The sequence below is a fragment of the Lepidochelys olivacea genome, assembly GCF_965140295.1.
Source record: "Lepidochelys olivacea isolate rLepOli2 genome assembly, chromosome: 5".
In the NCBI taxonomy this organism is placed as follows: Eukaryota; Metazoa; Chordata; order Testudines; family Cheloniidae; genus Lepidochelys; species Lepidochelys olivacea.
In genome coordinates this window covers 57,698,340-57,723,122 of record NC_140415.1, presented here as the reverse complement: position 1 = coordinate 57,723,122, position 24,783 = coordinate 57,698,340, and positions in this window count along the sequence as shown.

Sequence of the window (24,783 nt, the reverse complement as noted above, 5' to 3'; positions counted from 1 at the left end):
TATATATTCTTGCCAAACACTTGTATACTTGCCAATTAATTAGACATTTGGCCAAATTCATGGGCTTCAATGGATTTACCCCAGGCATGAAACTGACCCAATGTTTGTGAAGTGCTAAATGAGAACTAAGAATAACGTTCCCAGATTTTACAGTGGCTTTTGTGTTATGGACAAAATTCTACTATTAATTAGGCTAAGCCCATCAAACACACTTTCATGAATGTGACTTTGCCTTGGATCAGAATCAGGGATCCAGAAGCAAAGGCTTTTCTATTCCTATTATCTGTATTCATTGTGTTTCTTTTTTTCAAACCAGGGCACATTTCACTTTAATTGTATTGTTTTCTCCTGCTTTCAATCTAATTTTAAGGCTTCATGAAAAAAAATAAAAGTAGAATATTCAGGAAACTTTAGAGGTTAAGTAATTGAAAATGTAATAACTTGATCTGGTTTGTATGGAAAAAAGATGAATTAGAAAAGCAGATACTGTATCTGGTATCAAATGGACATAATATGAGCTGAGCAGATCATTGGAATAAGGAAAGAAAGTGGTAAAGGGCAGGAGAAGAAAAATTAAAAGTCTTTGTATAACAATTATTGTTTACTTTAAATGCAAAGGATATTCTTTTGAACTGAATATTGTGGTAAGCCAAAACCAAAATTATATGAATGGAAACAAAGTAAAGGCTTTGAGTCCCTGATGAATTTTTTGAATTCCTGTGGAAAGTTTGATGGGCTGTCTTTCTTTTTATAAATAAACTATTGTGGTTTTAAGACATGTGTTGAGTCTTGGTTTATTTAATTCAGAATTGCCAGGAAAAAAAGAATCCAGTGCGTACTACACAATATATTGACAGTCAAAGTAAACTGTGGCCAACATAAGGCAGCCTAAATTCATATGCTATGGAGATAAGACAGTTAACAGATTTCTGTAAAATGTGCATATGGCAGATTTTCAAACGGCTTAGGTGGGGATGCTGCTCTATGTCAGTTGAAGCATTTAAGGCATAGTAATGGTTCTAAGTTCGGTAAGATGATCACAGCAGGCCTGCCAATTCCACTGCTTTTCCTGTTGGGCTACTGTTTTTACCCTTTCTAAACTCTGCTAGGAAACCTGATCAAGCCACTATCATCTTTGGGATGAAATATTGGCCACACTGAAGTCAATGGTAAAACACTCCCCAAATTCAACAAGGCCTGGATTTTACTCTGGCATCAGACTCCTAGCTCGCAGCAGGCTAATAATTAAATCAGACAGTGTTTTGTGTGTCTTAAGAAATACCACATAGTAGCCATAGCAGAAGATGGCAAGAAAGTATGGAGTTGGTGAAACAGCTTGACATTTACAGTGTTAAGTGATTATTAAGTAAAGGGTAGAGTGGCATCAGGGGACACCACTGAAACTGAATTGAATTGAATTGAAACTGAAACCTTTATTCATACCCTACACACCACTGTAATCATCTTTGTACAAAGTATGCCTTGTGAGGTATCATCTGAAAACTGATAACTTGCTGGTCAATAACATCATGGTGAAATGTATGTAGCAACACTATATGTTATGAAATGCCCCTACCTGACTAGGCAAAAGTTGTTAAACAGTTCTATCCTAAACAAAGGAATTTGTGTTTACCTCAATTTACATATAAGTAGTAAACAGGGTCCTTGAGACAGCAGGAGAGAGAAATGGCAGGAGACAAGGCAAATCTGCATTTCAGCATACACAAGAGAGAAGAAAGAGCATGGAGCCACCTTCACCACCAGACTCTGCATTACCTTCTTTATAGTTTGAATAAACTTTGCTTTGAGGGGTAATCCTCAGAAGAATCCACTTCAAAGGGTGACTGGACTATAAAAGTGAGGGGGCAAAAACACCCTGAAGCCCCTCTCTCTCTCTCTCGCTCTCTCACACAAACACACACACACACACACCCTTAAGATGACAAAGGAATCAGCGCTTTGATTTTGGTGGAGGATCAGGGGGATCCTAACCTGAGAATTTGGTCAGCCATGTTGCTGGGAACATGTGGTAAGGATTTTACCTTGATCCAAATCTAGCTTCTTAAGTTTTAGCTACTAGAAAGTGGTCTATCTTTATTTCTCATCACCATTTCTGACTTTAATACTTTGTACTTGTATTCACTTAAAATCTCTCTTTGTAGTTAAAGTAACTTGTTTTATTTTTTAATCAAAAGTAACCCAGTGTCATGTTTAAACTGAACTGTTTAAGTAATTCCAATTAAATTGGCAAACTGTTGCATATCGACTCCTTACAGGGGCAACAGACCTCTAATATCTGAACTGCTCTGGGGAGGAAATTTGGGATTGCGAGTATGTTGGGGCAAGTAGTAGCCAAGGCTGGTGGAAGCCAGATTGTGACTGGAGTGTTGCTGGCAGGCTGCTGGGGTCAAAGCTGCTAGGCCAGGACTGTAGCTATACACAGGCACTCAGGGTGTGACCTGCATGCTGCTAGGCTGATTGTGAGTGGCCCAGGTTAGGAGCTACAACAGCAAAGCATTGTGAGGCACCCAGAGTAATGGGGCAAGTGGTGACAACCTCTCACTGGTCTGGATTTCACCCCGGAATGTGACAACTACCATGAAAACAGAATAGGAGGAATATTGGAAATAGAGCATGAGCATGCAAGTGCTGTCCCTCCTGCCATGTGGTAGCATGTGTTTGGGATGCTGAAGTTGACCAGTTCCTCACTGGTAGAGAAATCACTGACACAAAGACTCAAAATATTTCTTCTAGTCTGTTTTATTCATAATATGTACACAAGTCCTGTTCACATTGAACTAAGATGGTAAAACCAAAACAAAGCTTCAGAGGGACAGTTCTACTTTGAAAATCAGGCTATAGTGCGTGTATGGTGGACCTCTTACCAGCTGCTTCTCCACATGAGCCTTTGGCTTGCTACTCTGAAACATAAGGGTACCTGTCAACCAGATTCAACCATATCACATGTCCACGGAAGCCCTGTGTCAAGTGAGGTTTTGTGCTCTGAACGAGAGCCTTAGAATATGCACTGAGGCAGGTGTGTCACTTTTTCAATGAGGCAATGGCCTGATAATATCCTTGGCTACTTCATTCAGTGTGCTCTTCCATTCGTGGAACAAGGCAGGGCTCCTGCCTCATTCAGCGTGCACCTTAGAATATCCCACAGAAAGCAGACCTTTTTCATCGAGAGCATATTGTCAGAACGCATTGTCGACAGGGGATACTGCTGTTCCAGTGGCTTCAGCATTACTGCCTGGGGAGAGGATTTTTCCTCATGAGCAGAGCAGCAGTGGTGGATTTGTCCCTAAAAGCATACACTTTTCCGTATGATTGACAGTGATAACACACATATCTTGAAAGCTTTACTGTCGATGATTAAGCCTTAATAAAAGCAAATAAGGTGGTGTCTGAGTACCCCAGTCAGCCATCCAGATATCTACCTGGCATCTTGTAAATTAATCTGGGTGTTTATGCTGTAGATCATGATGAAGATGTTGCTATAGCAACATACATTTCTTCCAAAAAAAAATTTTGCTGCTAATTACCTTAACATCAACACCAGCTACTAAATCTTTGAATTCCTAATGAATGCCTGTGGAAAGCAATTTCTTGATATATCTCTTCTATTATATCAGCAGGATAAGGTAATGAAAGATTAATGTATATTGATTATTTGGGTTTATTGGATCCTATCAACCTTTAATGCTAATACACGTGTACACATGCACACTGACGGTCTGACTGGATATGTCTCCTTCTGACAATGCTGCTCCTAGGGCAAGTCATTCAAGATGACTTGATACACTTGTGGATACACTTTCCTACTAACAGATGCTGAGTTTGCTGTTCTCACAGGCTCCCAACCCTTGCCAACTTGGGAGTCAGCATGGTACCTGAATTCAACTCCTTTACAGGGCAGTGTTGCCATTACACCCAGAAACTTGACACATTTATTTATATACAAGGAAAAAATATGAAATTTACACACAGTATCCTGGGAGGGATGAATGATATCTTTAACAAACAAACAAACAAACAAGACTGTTTTAAACTGTCAGGGGCTGGTCTAGGTCCTACTACACCGGTAAGGGGCCAGGCCTACTACATTTTTCTTCTGCGATTTACATAGAGTCCTTGCTGGGGTGGTGTAGGCCTGGTCCCCTTGAGTAGTGGGTCTTGAAGTTGGTATCCTTATATGGGGCAGTTCACACCTCTCAGAGCTAATGTTTCAGGCTACCTGCAGACTCAAGTAGACACCACTGCGCTAATTACTTTGAAGGTCAGCGTTTCAAGGCAGGTTTGGTTTTCTTTGCAACCATGAAGACTAGAAAAAATGTTAATGATGCTGCATTTCTGATGTAATCATATGACTTGAGGAGCAAGGGCCCTCTAGTGCTTGTGCCTTAATCCAACCTCGCTGCATTTTCCTTGCCTCCATAAAATCTGGATTAGGAGAGCTGCATCTTAGATTACACCCTTTGGCTATGATGTCAACCCTCTGAAGATTGACAATTTTCATTCAGGAACAAAAGAGGTAAAACAGGTCCTAAAATTTTAATGTAAAAATAAACGAGGAAAACAAAACACCTCTCAAACAACCATGAGGGAACAGTAAAGGTTGATGTTCTTTTCTTTCTCTCTGAATTTGACTTTCAAGAAGCAACAATTTGTCTTTCTTCTTTTGTTTTTAAGTTAATAATACTAACCTGAGGGACAGGCTATGGGAAAAGCACTCCTAAAAGTTCTAGAAATAAACATCTAACTTATAGGAAGAATCAGGAGAACAAGTTAAAAGGATGGCAATTAGGAAGCCATTACACATAAATGCACATAGCCATATTTTGTAGGACTTTTTCTTGTCTTTAGGGATGTACACACATCATAATCAAATCTACTCTATGGATTGTTTTATTCCCTGCTTGAGTGCCAAAGTAGCTGCTGTGCAAACACACTGGGCCAGATTTTGTTCTCAATTACATTTTACAGTGGTGTAAAAGTGAATTCCATTGATATCAGTCTGAATTTAGACCTAAATCAGAAACTGGAGCATTAATTCTATGTATTAGAAAAGATTTAAGCATTTTGATATATAAACATCACAATGAACAAAAATTTTTTGGAAAAAATGTGTTTAAGAAAATTGCTTTCTAGCTGAGATCTTGAATGCCAACTTTCAAGGGAGAGTGAGGTTTTAATGTTGCAATATAAATGCCTGGAAAAGAAGGTTCAATATACAAATGTTAACAAACCCTTAATTAAAGTAGTGTTTGCAGCAAGCCAAGCTATAACATCTCAGTACACCAAAGCTTCATGTGTATATTATGTCCATCTAATATAATTACTTTCCAAAATACTCAGTAAGTAAGTAATAAAACAATTAGGCTACCTTTCAAATTCATCAGAGTAGTAGGAGCATAGCAACCTTTTGTTCCAACCTTGCTGTGTGAATCCTGCAGGCTGGCAGTATTAGAATGATTCATGACATATTCATATTCATGCCAGAGAAATGCTCCATACACAATGAGACGATGGAAGTTTGTGTTCCTTCTAGATTTTCTGCATAAGGAAATGCATCTTGTCATGGGACAGAAGTCAGAACAAAGAAATGGGTGTAATTCCTAAAAGTGAACGTGATGAGTCAAAGCCTGTGGAATAATACCAGACATGAATTTGTCTTATTTACTCTATGCTTAAACTCTACATGAAATTAAAAAGAACCACTCCCAAATAGCTGCTGTTTCCTCACTCAGCAATATTAAATAAGTTGTCTAAACCTATGGAAGAGCATTTTAAGTATATATGGGTGCTATAGGTCATCATTAGGGCTTTCACAATGAAACTCCAAGCAAGCTCAGACCAGATTCACTGACAGGCTGCAGGCTTTTCAATGCATGTCAGCCAAATTTTGATCTGAGCTAAATATAATGCAAACCTGGACCAAGTTATAGGTTTGGGTGGAAATCATGTATATCTCTGGTTTTGCATACTTTCCGGTCAAAGGCCGTTTCAGCTGAGTTTTGCTTTGAGTTTCTTAGCTCATTTGAAGCTCAAAATGAAACTTGGGGTATGAACCAAAACTGCAAAGAAAAAAAAAGATTCACACAGATTTGGACAGTATCTTACTAGTATGACCATGTCATCATAAGTAATGCTATGAGCTATAGGCTGGCTCCTGTTGCATAGATGCACAAGACATGGGCAGAGTGACCAGGTTGCCTTTCCTTGCCTGAGGGTTCCTGTGCAGGAGACTGATGGAATTCCATTTATCTCTGTGTACAAATTGTGTGGATCATAGCAGCACCAGCAGAACTAAACACCCCATAGGGGCTGTGGGGGGTGTGTTTGTGTGTGCACCTGCACTTGTGTGTGTGTGAGGAACATGGTCATAGCTCCACTAGCTTTTGAAGGTGTTGGATGTCCCAACCAATGCATGGGTGCACTCTTGAAAAACACAAAGCTGTTTCCATTTCTGTTCTTGCATGTACTTTCCAAGCAATGCTGATCTTACATATTTTAGAGGAAGTTGCCTAGAGGAACAACAGTTTCTTCATTAGTACTTTTGGCCTCCCACACCCAGGGACATCATTCTTTTTACTGTTTTATTATTTATATTACCATAGCACCTATCAAACCCCAAATAAGATTGGGGCCCCATTCTTTAAGACACTTAAACACACAGAATGAAATTCTGGCTCTACAAAAGTCAACAACAAAACTCCCATTGACTTTAATGGGTCCCAGGTTCCACCTGTAAAGCTTATAGTCTAAATAGACAAGACTGACAAAGTGTGGAAGAAGAAATAGAGTGAAATGACTTGCCCAAGGTCATTCAGCAAAGCCAGCACTGGAAATTAGGTCTCTCAGTGCTCTATCCATTAGACCACCCTGCCTTCTATGCTTTATTGCCATACTCTCAGAGCTCTGGCTACAAAGTGAAGTGCTACGGGCAAGGGGCACCATGTACAGCTGCGTGCTTCACACATCTATAGGACCTGATCTATCAGGAGATATTTTTACCCCCCTGAGTTTTCACCAGGCACACTGTCTTGAGGAAGTCTGCCTGATTCAGTGTATCACTGATCATTGCTGCTCAGTGCCTGTGTCTTCTAAAGCTACAGCCCTATGCATGGTGTCAGGTCATTGTACTTGAAAGAGGAAATATTAGCACACCAAATAAAGCTGATCCATAGCTGGGGGTAGGGGGAAGAAAACAAATTTTATTTATAGTTTCAAATCTTTGTGCTGACTTTAATTGAAGAAATATTTTAAACATTTATCCAGGCTTTCAAAAGCATGTATTAGTCACTGACTTAATATATTCTCATACATGTACTCAATATTTAGGCAATTTATTATTTCTATCTTAATTAAGATGGGCTTTTCAGATAGCAACATGCTAAGTCATCTGTACTGTCATAGTACTCATGTCACTGAGGCTCTGAATTCTGGATTGTCTGCCTACGTGAGAGGGTTCCAAACAGAAACACTCATTCTTGTTGTGGTGCTGTCATTTAGAAAGAAATATATATAACCCCATCTTACAGTGAGAGACTAAAGAAGCTCAGACTATTTAACTTAACAAAGTGAAGGTTAAGAAGTGACTTTATCACAATCTATATGTATCTATATAGGGATAATATTTCTGAGAGTGAAGGACTCTTTAATCTAGCACACGCATAATGTGATCTAATAGCTGAAGCTTGACAAATCAGACAAGAAATAAGGCACATATTTTTTTACAGTGAAGGTAATTATCCATTGGAACAATTTACAAGGGATGTGGTGGATTCTCCATCACATTAAGTCTTTAAAACAAAATTGGATGTCTTTCTGTGAGGTATATTCTAACTCAGGGGTTCTCAGACTGGGGTGTTGTGACCCCTTTTTAATGGGGTTGCCAGGACTGGTGTTAGACTTGCTGGGGCCAAAGCCTGAGCCCCACCACCCAGGACCAAAGACAAAGCTCAAGGGCTAAAGCCCTGGGCAACGGGGCTCAGGTTACAGGCTTATGCCTGGGGCTGAAGCTCTTGGGCTTGGCCTTTGGCCCCCACCTGGGGTGGCCAGGCTTGGGCATGCTCAGTATATGTTTATTAAGTATTTCTGTTTCAAGATAGCCTAGTCTCAATTACACCTGGCAAGAATTCCTTCTTTTACCCTAGAATAAACACAAATATCCTTTAATGATTACGACAATGTTTCTATCAGCCCTTGGCTTCTACCAGAGTAGTTCTATTTCAGAATATATTTATTTTAAAAATGCTTGATACCCCCACTGAAAACAAATGACTGAATTTAGTAGTAAGAAGCAAACCTTAGAAGTTTAGAAATTCTCTTGATCATATAAATATTCTGAAGCTTATCTAGACTGGTCAAACCTCTTGAATTTGAAACACTGGCTTGAAATTCCCATGAGATTTCTTGTCACTGCTAGATGGATCAAATGGCAAGAATAATCTAATTGTGATATTTTATGAATTTTGATTTTGGTCCCTGCAAGAAAACAGAGATATACAAATATAGGAATATGAAAAAAAAGGTTAACTGCGCCTTTTTGAACCTCAAAAATTGCCATGCTGCTTTAGTCTGAGTTCTGGGCAGATGTTTGGGACATTTTGTATTTTATCCAGAACAGTTCTCTCATCCTCACTTATGAGTTCTAATATACACTGGAGTTCTATAAAGGTTTCTAAGTTCTATGCCCCTGGATTTTACATGACATGCAGTCTTATTTTAACGAGCTTGTAGTAACCAGGAAAACTGGTGCCTAGGATTCAAGAGTAAAGGTCTCTGAGATTTGTGATTTCATACATATATAAGTCAAAAATCATAAACAATTGCTACCTGGTATGTGGCCTGCTCTGAAAAATGCTTAGTGATAAATTCTGGACCATGTCCAGTCTGAGTAGACAGGCTTTGTGAAGGAATGGTGCCCCCAGCAAAAAATCTTTCTCTACGTTGTGGGTGTAGCGGGGCAGGTACCCTGCTCCGGGTAAAGGGCACTGGGGTCCGGGAGGGACATGGGACCAGCAGCAGGTGAGACACTGGCCAGAAGGAGGCGCTCTGTATGCTGGAGAGCTAATTCCCAAGACGACCAGCAGGAGGCGCCACGCCGGTGTGTCCTTGCATCACTACAGTGGGATAGAGGAATTGTCTATCCCCAACAGCGGATGTCAGCACAGAAGGAATAGGCGGTACTTCCAAGATCTGTCCCTTTTCCTCTTTTGGTCAGCTGTCCATGGTCCAGTCCCCAATACCAAAGTATTTACCACTAAGAGATGTGACTCCCACAGAATCTTGCACCATCACCATCTTCCCCATAAGACCTACACCTATTCACTTACAAACGTGGCTTCTTGAAATCACCAAGGGCTGGGCCAGGATTTGTTCCCTATGAATTAACTCCCTCCCCATCTCCCATAATGAAGATGACAGCATTATTCACATCACATATAATCATAATCATAGAATCATAGAATATCAGGGTTGGAAGGGACCTCAGGAGGTCATCTTGTCCAACCCCCTGCTCAAAGCAGGACCAATCCCCAATTTTTGCCCCAGATTTATCTTCCATGGTAACATTTCTAGAAGTTTCTTTCTTTCTCCATAACAAAGCAGACTGAAAAGGGTGAGAGAGGGGACCAAAAACCAGCCCTAAAATTGTAAGAGTATAAGTTGAACCACAATATGGTGGTGGTGTCAAAATACAAATTGTTTACTGCAATGCATAAAATGCAGATATACTTTAAATGGACAAATCCTAACTCTGCCTTCTTGAATTCTAGGAGTTAAGTATAGTTCAGCAATACTTTAATTTTCTATTATATTCATGCTAAGTGATTTTCATGCACATCAGATTCAGTACGCAGTCTGAAGTACCACTGGATAGAGAAAACTGAAATCCTTCTAGCTGGTACTGAGAGATAAAGAGATGGAGTTGTTTTAATATTAAAAGTAGTTTTATAGTGAAATTAGATGAATAGCTAATCCCTAGACACTATCTGCACTCCCTTCACAAAATGAGCTCTTTTCTCTATGGTCTTTGCATATGTACATTTACAATGTTGTCTCCTTAACTCATCAGATTCTGCCTAAGCAAAATTTGATCAAGTGAGAGAAATATGGTAAGTTGACTCTTGACAGGGAATACCTGAGCATCTATATCATTGTCAAACAAAGGCCCACAGATTTTATCAGCCTTAAGATTCTGGTTTTGTTGCTTATGTCACCATTTGAATTTGGGATCATAATGGAAAGTATTTCCTAATCTCCCTTTGTTAACTAAAGGAAACCACTGTCCTGAGCATTGTTTCCCAACAGGGTGAGGAGGAGACAATGGCAGAGTGAGAAAAAAGGAAGAATCTAAGAGCCTGATCCTGCCACCCTCACAATAAAAGGTCTCTTACATGTCCAGCAACCCCACTGAAAGCACTGAATGGGACTGCTTACAGAGCACGGTGTTACTCAGCATGAGTACAATTGACAAAATCAACCCATGTGTGAGTAGTTTTTACTCATATAAGTAGTCCCATTGCTTTAGCAGTAGTAGTAGCCATGTTGCCATAGTCTCCTGGCCCCAGTCAGGGATTAGGACCCATTCTGCTAAACACTATACAAACAGCACAAAAAGAAGGTCTCTTTCCCAAAGAGCTTACAGCCTAAGTAAATTCAGTGGGACTAATCATGCACGGGGAGCCTAGTCCAGCAGTTCTCAAGCTGTGGGTCATGACCCCATTTTAATGGAGTCACCAGGACTGGCATTAGACTTGTTGGTGCCTGGGGCCAAACCTGAGGGCTTCACCTGAAGCCTGAGGGCTTCAGCCCTGAGTGGCAGGGCTCAGGTTACAGGTCCCCTACCTGTGGCTGAAACCCTTGGACTTTGACACCCCCCTTACCACCCAGCGTGGCGGAGCTTGGGCAGAGCTTTGGTCCCCTCTCCTGGGGTCGTGTAGTAATTTTTGTTGTTAGAAGGGGGTCGTGGTGCAATGAAGTTTGAGAACCCGTGATCTAGTCATATAATGATGGTTTGCAGAAGCATCTCTTATACAAGCCATGACACCTTGGTGTAACAATTTGTCCCCCTCTAGTGGTGGTTAGGCCAACTAGAGATTGATGAGTCTTAGCTAAGAGATCTGGGTCTTAGACCAGGCAACTGACACTCATGCCTTGAGATCCTAGGTTTGATCCCTGCAGCTGACTCACACAGGGATGTGACTGTTCCACTAAAATTGCTCTTCTTCAGGACCCCACCCTACAAAGCACTGAGCAACCTCCTCCACCAATGAAATCAGTGGGAGTAACAGCACTCAGGTGGACCTTCTGGAATAGGGGCTTGCTACAAACCCCAAAATTGAATCAATGGATGCTATGAGAGAAGCATCTGAGCTTTGAGGTTTCTACTGGCACTGACCTGAACACAAAGGAGGGTATGTGACAAAATAAGGATACATTGTCTCACTGTGCTGATCAGAATAAACTGGACTTCTCAACTACAGTAATATCAACATTGCTCTTTCAGAAACGGCTGAGCCTTTTATCCAAATGACAACACATTCTTCTAGCCAAGGGGATCAGCATTTTCTGAACTTTTATTACAGGAGTTCTGTACCTATCATTTTCATATGCTTCCTTAACCGGCAAATGATATGGTAAAACTGTGGGTAGTGGCAGCCTGAAGAACAGAACCATTTTATTTCTCCCATCTGGCATATTAACATTAATAAAAGATGTTTATAAAGAGATGCCTTGAAAGGCTTTCACCTACTGATTTAAGAAGATAATAAGGAAAGCTCACAATCTGCCACTAAATATAACTGATAAGAATAAGCATGAGTATAAAATGATGATCCCAGAGATTAACCACCAAAACACTGATTTTTTTTTTATGAAAAACCCATGCTGATCACAACATATGAAAGTTAAAACTGGCAACTAACCCCTCTTTTATTTTTGGCTAATTGGGTAAATTCAGATACAGAATATAGCCAATTTAACAAAAATTACAAACCATCTAGGGACATTCAGCCAATCAGGTCACTGTAACGACTGAACATTCCTAACCCTATAATTGCACACAACGGGTACCTCATGCTGTGGAATTAACTACTCTTTGATTGTTCCATTAAAATTTAACCAATGATTAGTTCTATTTTAAGGCTACACTAAGGGGAAAGACAACCATTTCAATTTCACTAAAATAATTATACCATTAGTTATTTGGTTATTTGTATTTCAATATTTAAATGCCCTAAGTAGTTTGTCAAAGATAGAACTGACCAGCCCATATGTGTTATAGCCCATATCAACAAGCTGATAGACACCCATAGGTTCAGATTCATTGAAATAAATGAAATTATTCATGGTTTACACATACTTAATGGAGATCAGTAACTGGCCCTTAATGCAGTTCTACAGCTTCTAGGCAAAAGATGTCAGGCCAGATCTTTGGCCCTAGGTCATCTCCTTTGTTCTGTTCCAGGAGTGCAAAGGGGGAAAAAACTTGCTTAAACAGCCAGTTTAGGATTTCCTTTGCACAGAGGATTCCCCAAATTGCCTAAAGGTGGCTTAACTCACCCTATGCCACACGGTCAGCAAGTTAAAGAAGTACGGGCTGGATGAATGCACTATAAGGTGGGTAGAAAGTTGGCTAGATTGTCTGGCTCAACGGGTAGTGATCAATGGCTCCATGTCTAGTTGGCAGCCGGTGTCAAGTGGAGTGTCCCAGGGGTCGGTCCTGGGGCCGGTTTTCTTCAATATCTTCATAAATGATCTGGAGGATGGTGTGGATTGCACTCTCAGCAAATTTGCGGATGATACTAAACTGGGAGGAGTGGTAGATACGCTGGAGGGCAGGGATGGGATACAGAGGGACCTAGACAAATTGGAGGATTGGGCCAAAAGAAATCTGATGAGGTTCAATAAGGATAAGTGCAGGGTCCTGCACTTAGGACGGAAGAACCCAATGCACAGCTACAGACTAGGGACCGAATGGCTAGGCAGCAGTTCTGCAGAAAAGGACCTAGGGGTGACAGTGGACGAGAAGCTGGATATGAGTCAGCAGTGTGCCCTTGTTGCCAAGAAGGCCAATGGCATTTTGGGATGTATAAGTAGGGGCATAGCGAGCAGATCAAGGGACGTGATCATCCCCCTCTATTCGACATTGGTGAGGCCTCATCTGGAGTACTGTGTCCAGTTTTGGGCCCCACACTACAAGAAGGATGTGGATAAATTGGAAAGAGTCCAGCGAAGGGCAACAAAAATGATTAGGGGTCTGGAACACATGACTTATGAGGAGAGGCTGAGGGAACTGGGATTGTTTAGTCTGCAGAAGAGAAGAATGAGGGGGGATTTGATAGCTGCTTTCAACTACCTCAGAGGTGGTTCCAGAGAGGATGGTTCTAGACTATTCTCAGTGGTAGAAGATGACAGGACAATGAGTAATGGTCTCAAGTTGCAGTGGGGGAGGTTTAGGTTGGATATTAGGAAAAACTTTTTCACTAAGAGGGTTGTGAAACACTGGAATGCGTTGCCTAGGGAGGTGGTGGAATCTCCTTCCTTAGAAGTTTTTAAGGTCAGGCTTGACAAAGCCCTGGCTGGGATGATTTAATTGGGGATTGGTCCTGCTTTTGAGCAGGGGGTTGGACTAGATGACCTCCTGAGGTCCCTTCCAACCCTGATATTCTATGATTCTATGATTCTATGACCTGGACCCCCGTAATCACAGGGAGCATTCTGACAACAGGTAAAATTGTGATCTCAGTGTGCCATGCTCCCACTATCCTGGGCTGACAAAATGGTATTTAAGGTGTCACTGCAGCTGGGGTACAATAGACTCTGAACAGCCTAAAGGCTGTGTGTATGTGAATGTGTGATATTCCTATGTTCCTATTATGCATCTATTTTTTTACTCTGACTAAGCAATGATATTTTGTTGCCATGAGTTCCACAGGACAGCCATGTGTGTGAAAAAACCCTATTTACTTCATCATTTTGAAAGTTGTTGCCTTTCATTTTTATTTAGTGTCCTTTTATGACTGTATATTATGAGAAAGAATAAATAGTATTGCCTCTTTTACCTTCTCTTTGCCATTCTTTGTTTTGTGTACCTCTGTCAAGGCCTCTTTTACTTAATTCCTCTCTGAACTAAGCCACCCCAGGCTTTTCAATATCTCTTCCTACTAAAATCTTTCTGGACCTGTAATTATCCATCACCAACTCTGGGCCCTTTCTGCTTTATCTATTTTTGAGGTTGGATAATCAGAATCAATCTCAGTACTCAAGAGATGGGATATCACCAATCCATTTAATTCATTGTAATATAGTCATTAATATTTTCTATCCCGTTCTTTATGCATCCTAACATTTTGTTTGCTTTTTTGACTGCACATAAAATATTTTCTGGTGTTGACTTATCTGAATAATATTGTGTCATCTGCAATTTTTCCACCTTACTATTCATCCCCCTTTCCACAGATCCTTATGAAATATAAAAAACCACCATTTCTAATAGGGAACCTTGTGGCATCCCACTGTTAACTTTTCCCATGGTGAAAATTGACCATTTATACCACCTCATTGTTTTCTGACCCTAAGCCAGTTTTTAATCCAGGACCTCACAACCCATGACTACTTCATCTGCTTGTTATATTCTTGTAAGGAACATTACCAATGACTATTTGAAGGGCCAAACAAATTATCAACTGTTGTTCTTAGGAAATCAGTATACATATAAACCAAAACCAGAATATGCTCTCAAGAGTCTTAACCTGACTAACAAAGCATTCCCCTATTTCCTTCAAGAAAGCTCACCCCAAATTCTTTTCCTAGCATTTTCAACAAGTTTGGTTGAGACCTCTTCTCATAAGATCCCTCTGAGGGTTACCAAAAGAAACTACACCATCTGCTCAAGAAACTCCCTGAAAAAGCACAAGAGCAAATCTGCACAGACACACCCCAGAACCCCAAGCAGGGGTATTCTATCTGCTACCCAAGATACATAAACCTAGAAATCCTGGGTGCCCCACCATCTCAGGCATTGGCACCCCGACAGCAGGATTGTCTGGCTATGTAGACTCCCTCCTCAGACCCTACGCTACCAGCACTCCTAGCTATCTTCGAGACACCACTGACTTCCTGCGGAAACTACAGTCCATCGGTGATCTTCCTGAAAACACCATCCTAGCCACTATAAGCCCTCTACACCAACATTCCACACAAAGATGGACTACAAGCCATCAGGAAGAGTATCCCCGATAATGTCACGGCAAACCTGGTGGCTGTACTTCGTGACTTTGTCCTCACCCATAACCATTTCACATCTGGGGACAATGTATACCTTCAAATCAGCGGAATTGCTATGGGTACCCGCATAGCCCCACAGTATGCCAACATTTTTATGGCTGACTTAGAACAGCGCTTCCTCAGCTCTCATCTCCTAATGCCCCTACTCTACTTGCGCTACACTGATGACATCTTCATCATCTGGACCCATGGAAAAGAAGCCCTTGAAGAATTCCACCATGATTTCAACAATTTCCATCCCACCATCAACCTCAGCCTGGACCAGTCCACACAAGAGATCCACTTCCTGGACAATACAGTACTAATAAGCAATGGTCACATAAACACCACCCTATACCAGAAACCTACTGACCGCTACTTACCTACATGCCTCCAACTTTCATCCAGACCACACCACACAATCCATTGTCTACAGCCAAGCTCTAAGATACAACCGCATTTGCTCCAACCCCTCAGACAGAGACAAACACCTACAAGATCTCTATCAAGCGTTCTTACAACTACAATGCCCACCTGCTGAAGTGAAGAAACAGATTGACAGAGCCAAAAGAGTACCCAGAAGTCACCTACTACAGGACAGGCCCAACAAAGAAAATAACAGAATGCCACTAGCCGTCACCTTCAGCCCCCAACTAAAACCTCTCCAGCGCATCATCAAGGATCTACAACCTATCCTGAAGGATGACCCATCACTCTCACAGACCTTGGAAGACAGGCCAGTCCTTGCTTACAGACAGCCCCCCAACCTGAAGCAAATACTCACCAGCAACCACACACCACACAACAAAAACACTAACCCAGGAACCTATCCTTGCAACAAAGCCCGTTGCCAACTGTGTCCACATATCTATTCAGGGACACCATCATAGGGCCTAATCACATCAGCCACACCATCAGAGGCTCGTTCACCTGCACATCTACCAATGTGATATATGCCATCGAGTGCCAGCAATGCCCCTCTGCCATATACAGTGGCCAAACTGGACAGTCTCTGTGTAAAAGAATAAATGGACACAAATCAGATGTCAAGAATTATAACATTCAAAAACCATTCGGAGAACACTTCAATATCTCTGGTCACTCGATTACAGACCTAAAAGTCGCAATATTACAACAAAAAAACTTCAAAACAGACTCCAACGAAAGACTGCTGAATTGGAATTAATTTGCAAACTGGACACCATTAAATTAGGCTTGAATAAAGACTGGGAGTGGATGTGTCATTACACAAAGTAAAACTATTTCCCCGTGTTTATTTTCCGCCCCTCCTGTTCCTCACACATTCTTATCAACTGCTGGAAATGGCCCATCTTGATTATCACTACAAAAGGGTTTTTTTTTCCTCTCCTGCTGGTAATAGCTCACCTTACCTGATCGCTCTTGTTACAGTGTGTATGGTAACACCCATTGTTTCATGTTCTCTGAGTGTAGAAAATCATCCTACTGTATTTTCCACTGCATGCATCCGATGAAGTGGGCTGTAGCCCATGAAAGCTTATGTTCAAATAAATTTGTTAGTCTCTAAGGTGCCACAAGTACTCCTGTTTTTTAAGAATGTAAATATCACATCCAAGGGTTTCCTGTAACCCCTATGCACCCCTTATGCCTGTTGCCAGCTGACAACAAAAACTGCCTGGGTCACAAAAACTATAAAAGTATTCCACTCCTAAATGCTACATTTCTACCCCACTTCATGTGGGGAATCTGCTTTTTGTGGCTATTGGTAAAAAGCATCACAATTTTTTAAAAAATGAACAATTTTAGCTCACATATAAGTGAGATGCAGGGTATCAAGCCAAGTACACGATGGGCAGACACTATCAGTGTCCCAACACAATTCTGCCAGTTACCCACCATCGTGCCCTCCACAATGCCCTTGCTATTCCAATCCTGATAAGCGCTTGAGCCATACTAACTATCATGCAGAATTGTGCCAAATAGTTTTGTAGTTTTGTGATGTGCAGAAATAGGGAGTAGGGTGGGAACTATTTTTATGTCTCATCAAATCTAATAATATTGTATCAGGAAGCTATGGATCATATTAGAAAAAATCATATGAAAAATATATGAAAGTAACATTAATGCCAAAATATTTTAAAATAATAATTTTCATTTAGCTGTATAAATAGAATAGCAAAAAAAGAATGACAATGGCTGTAACGTAGCTGTGACAATGAGACCGTGAGAAGTAATAGCATGTATCATTGTTTACAGAAATAATGGGTTTTATTTAGCATATCTATTTTCAACTGGTTAGACAATATACATATTCCAATGTTTGTGTCTTGAAACCAGGGATCTGATTACAGAATATGACAGATGATGAATTAGGAACTGTGAAGATAACAAGAGAAAAGATTATTAAAAGGTTAAGCAAACTAGGTCTATACGAATTATACCCAGGAATACACAAAGAAGTTGGCTGAAAATTGGAGAAAATGTGAGATGATTTAATAGACATTTTTACATGTTTACTCAATTTAGGAGAAACCTTTGTCGATTGGAAAATGGCTGGTATCACTATTTAAAACAGCTTAAGGGACACACTATAGTATGATAGATTGGGTAGTTTGAAATCAATTTTGAAGGCAAATGTAACACTAAGGTATTTGAGGTGTAAAAACAAGAACAGTTTATATTAAAGAAAGAAATCCTAAAAAAAGTATCGTCCTTAAACACTGTGGTACTGCAGATGCTTTTAGAATAACACTCACGTTATTCAAGGAACATAGACTAGACACCGCACAACCAGGTTCCTTTGGTAACTACTTCAGGACATCATCTATTTCCAGGGCTTTGTCTTTCTGAACTCACAACTGTTCTGTTTCTGCATCCAGGAGAAGGTAAATTCTGGATGAAAACTGCTGCAGGGTCAGCAAAGTGGGGCAGTTCCAGTGGGCTACTTAGCTCCTAATTTCTTCATGTATCCATAATTATTATTTTATGTTTTAATAATGTTCATTAAATGCCAACACTCAGAAAGGTTGAACAAGTTTTATTTCACACAATATTCAAAGTGGTTCAAAATTCCCACATGTTCCTCTAACTACTCCAAAAGTCATTTTTAAAAACTCCAGCAAGCAATAACCCTAGCTGAAGCACTGTTATATTTGTTTGATTGCTGTGATATCAATTAATACTGAAAACTTTCATAAAGAGATGTTTTAGGAAAACATTGAATTTCATTTAGGTACAATCTGAGAGAAAGAAGTGTGCACATCTGGTTACTCACTGAATTATAAATCTACAATTAAAAATGTACCCAAGATTTAGATACTTGAGTACTTAACTGACAATGTCATGCCTAAATATGGCACAAGGATTTTATTCCAAAAATAGAGGGACATAGGTGGATAGTCGGACACGTTCCCATGTCAAATTCACGTTTCTTTTATACCAGCATTTTAAAAAAAATAAATAAGGTATGAATAAGCCATACAGTGCAGTTATGCACTAGTAATATAAATATTCAGTTAAGGCACACATTATGATCCTGATCCTGGATTCTTTGCACACTCAAATCTGCCACTAATGTCATGTGAAATTTAGATTAGACAAGAAATTCAGCCTGTTCCCCCTTCCAGCAAATGATCATGAAGATGAATGATCAAATAAGATAAATATATAGGCCAGATCTCAGCTAATGTAAGTTGGTGCGCACCATTGAAGTCAGTGGAGATACACCTATTTACACCAGCTGAAGATCGGGCCCAAATTGTTTTTGTTGCTATACTATCATTTCACCACATTAGTTTGTGATAACTAGAGCAAAACAATGTGGTTTATATTATACATGAAGAGTGGCAACAGAGTTACAAGAGTGTGCAGTATCTCAAGGAACCCAAACATGATGTGGCTTAACTAGATGTGATGATGTGAATTAACTAGAAATCCACAAATAACAGAAAAAAACAAAGCTTTGAAGGCCACAGTTTGTGAAACTCAGGCCTATGTAGGTTTTTTTTTTCTGGGGTGGAGGAAAGGTGGGGGGGAGAATAACATAAAATAAAGTGTTTTTTCCTTATCAAGTGCTTACACAATATAAGTGCTGCTCAAGTTTAATAAATCATAAGTGACCCTGTTGTAGTACAGGTGAAATGAGATTTGGAATGAAGAACATTCTGTTTTTGAAGTTGTTTACTTTGAGCAGGCTAAGCTACAATGAATGTACATCTAATTGACACATACATGGAAAGATCCAAGCTTGAGTACAGCTTGTGGTTTGCGGCGGAGGGTGAGGGGGGTAAGGCATATTTGAGCTTTGGAAGCAGATGTTTATTTTCCCTGGTCTGCCATTACTGTTATGGTCACACAGCATTAGATTATTGTATTACACAGTTTGCAAGAAAAAAGAGCTTGCATGTTTATTTGAGGCATTTGTAAAGCACCCATACCCACTGTATTTTGGGTCCAACAATTTACCCCATTAGAGTAAACCCACAACTCTTAAAACTATTGAGAGCACAACTCTTAAATCTTATGGCCTGATCCAAAGCCCATTGAAAGCAATGGAAGTCTTGCAGGTGGTTAATAGCATTGCTTGCTTTGTCTTAAGGGAAAATATATAAATTGTATATCATCATCATCTCACAAGAGGTATCTCTGAATGTCATACAAAATTGCTCAAGTCCCGCTCACCCTAAACTAAAACAATAAAAAAACAAACAGCAACAAATGCAATAATCTTGTTTAATATGATAGACGGTAAAAGAGTTGCGTTTTAGTGCAATTTTTAACTTACTGAGGGGAACAAGTTTGAAAATGTAAGATGGAGAAGTGTTCCAGAGGAGTTTTCAAGCCTTTCATTTTATTTTAAGATGCTAGAAAATAGAACTGATCAACTGTTTGGCTCCCCCCCGCCCCCCATAAGGTTCTACTTTAAGACCTCCATATGCTCAATTTTAATAATTTGCTTCTAAAAACCAGGAATGAGTCCAAATGTAAGTTAGGGAAATATTATGCTTCTTATTAAAAAGAAAGAAATCTAAAGCCCAGGTACCAAATCTCTAGCAGATCTGTGCAAAAGTTTTACGTGAAAGGTTTGTTTGTTTTTTAATCACATTCACAGGTTCATTTCATTTTCCCCTACAACTGCAAACTGCTCTAATAAACTTGTGTCACGTGGGTGCCTCAGAATGGGATTCACAAAAGCCAGCACCCTACGTGGCTCCTTGCCTAAGCTATCAGGAGGTACCAAGCCAAGGGGTATGTGCTAAACCCTACCTTTCTCTAAATCCAGGTTGCAGGGAAGTGTCTCAATCTTCTTGGGATTCTCAGTCAAACCCTCTCTTAGGGTTAGGTGCTGACACCATTTGTCTTCACCTGGATGTAGGAGGGATGCCCCATCCCCATCATGTCCCCCATATACCTGAGGAACAGGGATTTGCTACTTTTGAGGTGTGGTCTTTAGCCACTGGGCTAAGTGATATTCTGACATGGGGTTCCCTTAATTTCTCCCGTTCCACTCTGACTTAATAATGAAAGACTCATTGGGCCAGAAAGAGAGAGAGAGAGTAAGCATGGGAATGAAGCTGCAGCTGGTTGTTAGAGCACTCACCTGGGTAGGTAGGAGAACCAAGATCCAGTCTCTCTGCTCCAGTGATGTTTTTAATTTAGCCACAGTGGAACACCTTCAAACAGGAAACACTGATGGACCCCTCTCCCCACATCAAAATGTCCCATAGCCCACTGGTTAAGGCAGTGAAAGATCCTTGTTCAAATCCCCTCTCTCACTCAGGTAGAGGGGCATTTGAATCAAGGGTGCCCCACATCCCAGGTAAGTACCCTAACTATTGTGCTAAAAGTTATGAGGGAGGGTCTCTGGCCATTTTGTTTAAGCTCACATATAAGTGCCTGATCTGGTAGGTAAGCTCAGAGATTGCCTATTGGCTGGATTGCCTCTAGCAAGTTAGGTGGAGGAACACATTTTCCCTGGCTCATGAATCACTCTGGGGCTTAGGAGTCTGGATGCCAGGTATGGAGCTACAGTGTATGTGCTCAGAGGCAAAAACATAGGCACCCAGAGAGATCAGCCACCTACAGAGTTAGATGGCAGATGAGCAGAGGTGTTGTGAATGCCAAGGAGGCCTGATTCTAGTATTTAGGCACCTCAAGTGGCAGTTGGGCACCTAAGTCCTTTTGTGAATCTAGTCTAATGTGTTTCAGAGTAACAGCCGTGTTAGTCTGTATTCGCAAAAAGAAAAGGAGTACTTGTGGCACCTTAGAGACTAACCAATTTATCTGAGCATGAGCTTTCATGAGCTACAGCTCACTTCATCGAATGCATACTGTGGAAACGGCAGAAGACATTATATACACAGAGACCATGAAACAATACCTCCTCCCACCCCACTCTCCTGCTGGTAATAGCTTATCTAAAGTGATCATCAAGTTGGGCCATTTCCAGCACAAATCCAGGTTTTCTCACCCTCCGCCCCCCCACACACAAACTCACTCTCCTGCTGGTAATAGCTCATCCAAAGCGACCACTCTCCCTACAAAGTGCATGATAATCAAGGTGGGCCATTTCCAGCACAAATCCAGGTTTTCTCACCCCCCGCCAATGTGTTTGCTATATCCCCCTCACAGTTGTTAAGATCTTCTCAAATGCTCTTGATGTCAGTTTTGAAATTCACCTTTCTAGGACCAGAAAAGGATTTCCTCAATAGAAAATTGAGACCTGTGGAATCTGTTCTCTCTGCGTAATCCGTGAGACTCTGATTTTGTCCATCTTCATGGCATGATGTAAGTCTTATCTGTCTACTCAGGCTTCTAACTTAATAAATTTGTTACCATGGCAGCATGGTGTAAGTTGCTCATAATATTATTGTGCCATCCATTTGGTTGGGTCAAGTTTATCAATTTTATATTAAATGTGATGCACTATAAATGGAGACTAGGCTTCATCAGACAACATACCTTGTTTTCAATCTAGGTGTGAGAAGCTAGACAATTCAATTTCTGGGTCATAATTTTTGAAGTGTTGTATTATAGAATCAGCCAATAATTTTCAAGTGCTGGAAGTCTGTAGTGGCCTGAATTTCAGAAGGGCTGAGCACCCTTCTCTCTAAGCAAAGTATCCAGGGGGGTATGTTTATACTGCAATTAAAAACCTGAGGCTGCCCCATGTCAGCTGATTCAGGCTCAGGCTAAGCGGCTGCTTAATTGTGGCTGCTTAATTGTAGCTGTTTGGGCTTAGGCTGGAACCTGGGCTCTTGAACCCTGCAAAGGGGGGGAGGGTTCCAAGGCTTGTGCTCCAGCCAAACTCGAACATCTACATTGCAATTAAACAGCCCCCTAACCCAAGCTCCATGAGCCCAGGTCAGTTGGCATGGGCCAGAGGCGGATGTCTTACTGCAGTGTAGCCATATCCTGGGATTTGAAAGTCAACCCAAGTTTCAAAAACTGTGGATGTTCTTACTTTGTTCACATTGATCTTTATATAAAGTTAGTGAAAGGGGTTAAGCCAAAATCATTTGATCTTTTATAGGGAAAAAGGGATGTTGGGCCTGTGCCTGATGCCTGACCGCACAAGCAGGAAGGTGGGTGAGTCAGCTACCACTCCCCAAGAAACTACCATATAATGGATAGGTTGACTTCTTGAGCAGCCAGTCTCCAGAAGATGGCAGAGAGAGGAGAAGCTGGAAAGCACCATCCTTGAAGATTTCTGTCAAGGCCTAATTCCCAGCCCCCTGAAATCAGTGAAAAGATTCCCACTGACTTCAGTGGGTTTTGGATCAGGTCCTAACTGAGCAAATGGGGCAAAGGGATGCTGCGTCTATGTCAGATCAGGAGGAGGGAACATCTTCAGGAAAGAGACATCTCGAGAAAAAAGTTGTTTTGGGGAGATTTTAGTTCGGATATCGGGTATAAATCATTTTCATATCTTAGATAAAAATCCAGATCCTGAATGCTGACTTCGGTGGTGTTCAGAGCCCCACTTCTGAAAACATGAGCCTGTCTGTAGTTACAACATGAGAGAACACAGTTTAATTTCCTTAACTGAACCAATCAACCAAGCTTGGCTTACAGCTATCACTGACACTGAAGAGATTTCTAACCAAACTGTAGGGGTTATGAACATATTCACTTTGCCTATAATTCCTTGAAATTAGAAGCACCATGCTTAGAGAGAGCTGATTGGTTCTTTAAGTCTAATTCTGTAGCTCTAGCAAGGTGATTTTTAGCTGTACTACAGGAAAGAAGCATGGAGGTGGATAGGAGACAGTAAGTTTCTAATCAAAGATATATGCTTTTTAAGCACATATCACACAAAAGCATACAAAAGCATGAATCATATACAAGTAGTTCTACAAGCCTCTGCAGTGGTTATGTTTTCTGAATTCGCTATAATCCCCGTTCAATGCATTTCAGGACATGGTTAACTTTAACATTGGTATCAATGAGACTTAAAGCTAAGCACATGCTTCAGTGCACTATTAAATTAGGGCCTATATGACTTGACTTCAGTAGTAGTTTTGCATTAGTAAGGATTGGTTAAGTATTCAGAATATGGCCAATAGTTTATATAGTTCAGTTGTTGTGTCTGTAGTCAGTGGTGAATAATATTTAGGAAGTCTAAGGTCCAGTTTGGATAAAAACCCAGAATTGAACCTCTTGAGTTAGAAATCTCATCATGCTGTGAATTCTCTAGCTTCCACTTGAATAGTCACCAATATGGGCTCTCATTAGTTTTCTGGAACTTTGTGCTTCTTTTGGGATAAAAATACTGTAAGAGTCTTTATGGTATTTTAGCATTTTTCCTTCCAGTCCTGACTAGAAACAGTAAGTGCAGAGGCACCCACAAAAAGAAGTTATCCACTTTTTTTTCCAAACCCCTCAAAACTGTGTTCAAATTTGTTTTGAAGTTTGGGTAGAGGTTCAGCTGATTGCTTAACTCATTCAAACCAATTCAAGCCCTCCTTACAGACATGCATCACATTGTATTACAGATAAAAAGCCAAGACTCAGATTTGTTTTGAACTGTTTATGCTCAAATAAATCTAACAGTGCTATTTAAGAAAATGCTTAACAGAGAGACTTGTACAGCCACAAACGTACTTGACTGATGTGCATTTTACACTGCAATTCATTGCCAATTTGTTTTTATATTGCAATTAATTTTTTAAACACACATAACAGTGAATATACAATTTTAAAATCAAATAGCACCCCTGACGTGAAATAACCTAAATAGTTTCCACTGGGTAACAAGGAAGACTGGTGCACTTTTCTTCTGATCCCTACCAGCTTGCCACAGAATGCTAACCACTTACTCCTCACTTGAAGAAGGGTGATAGGTAACAGCTACAGTATCAAGTGGATGGGGGAGGGAGAGAATAAACAAATGCATGAGCCATGCAGATAACTCTGGTGACAATAATGAGGGCTGATAGCATGACACTGAAATATAAACCAACTTTATGCATGAACTTTGGGCACCATTCTGTCTTTAATAAAGGACAGTACAGTGCAATTTCTTTACTA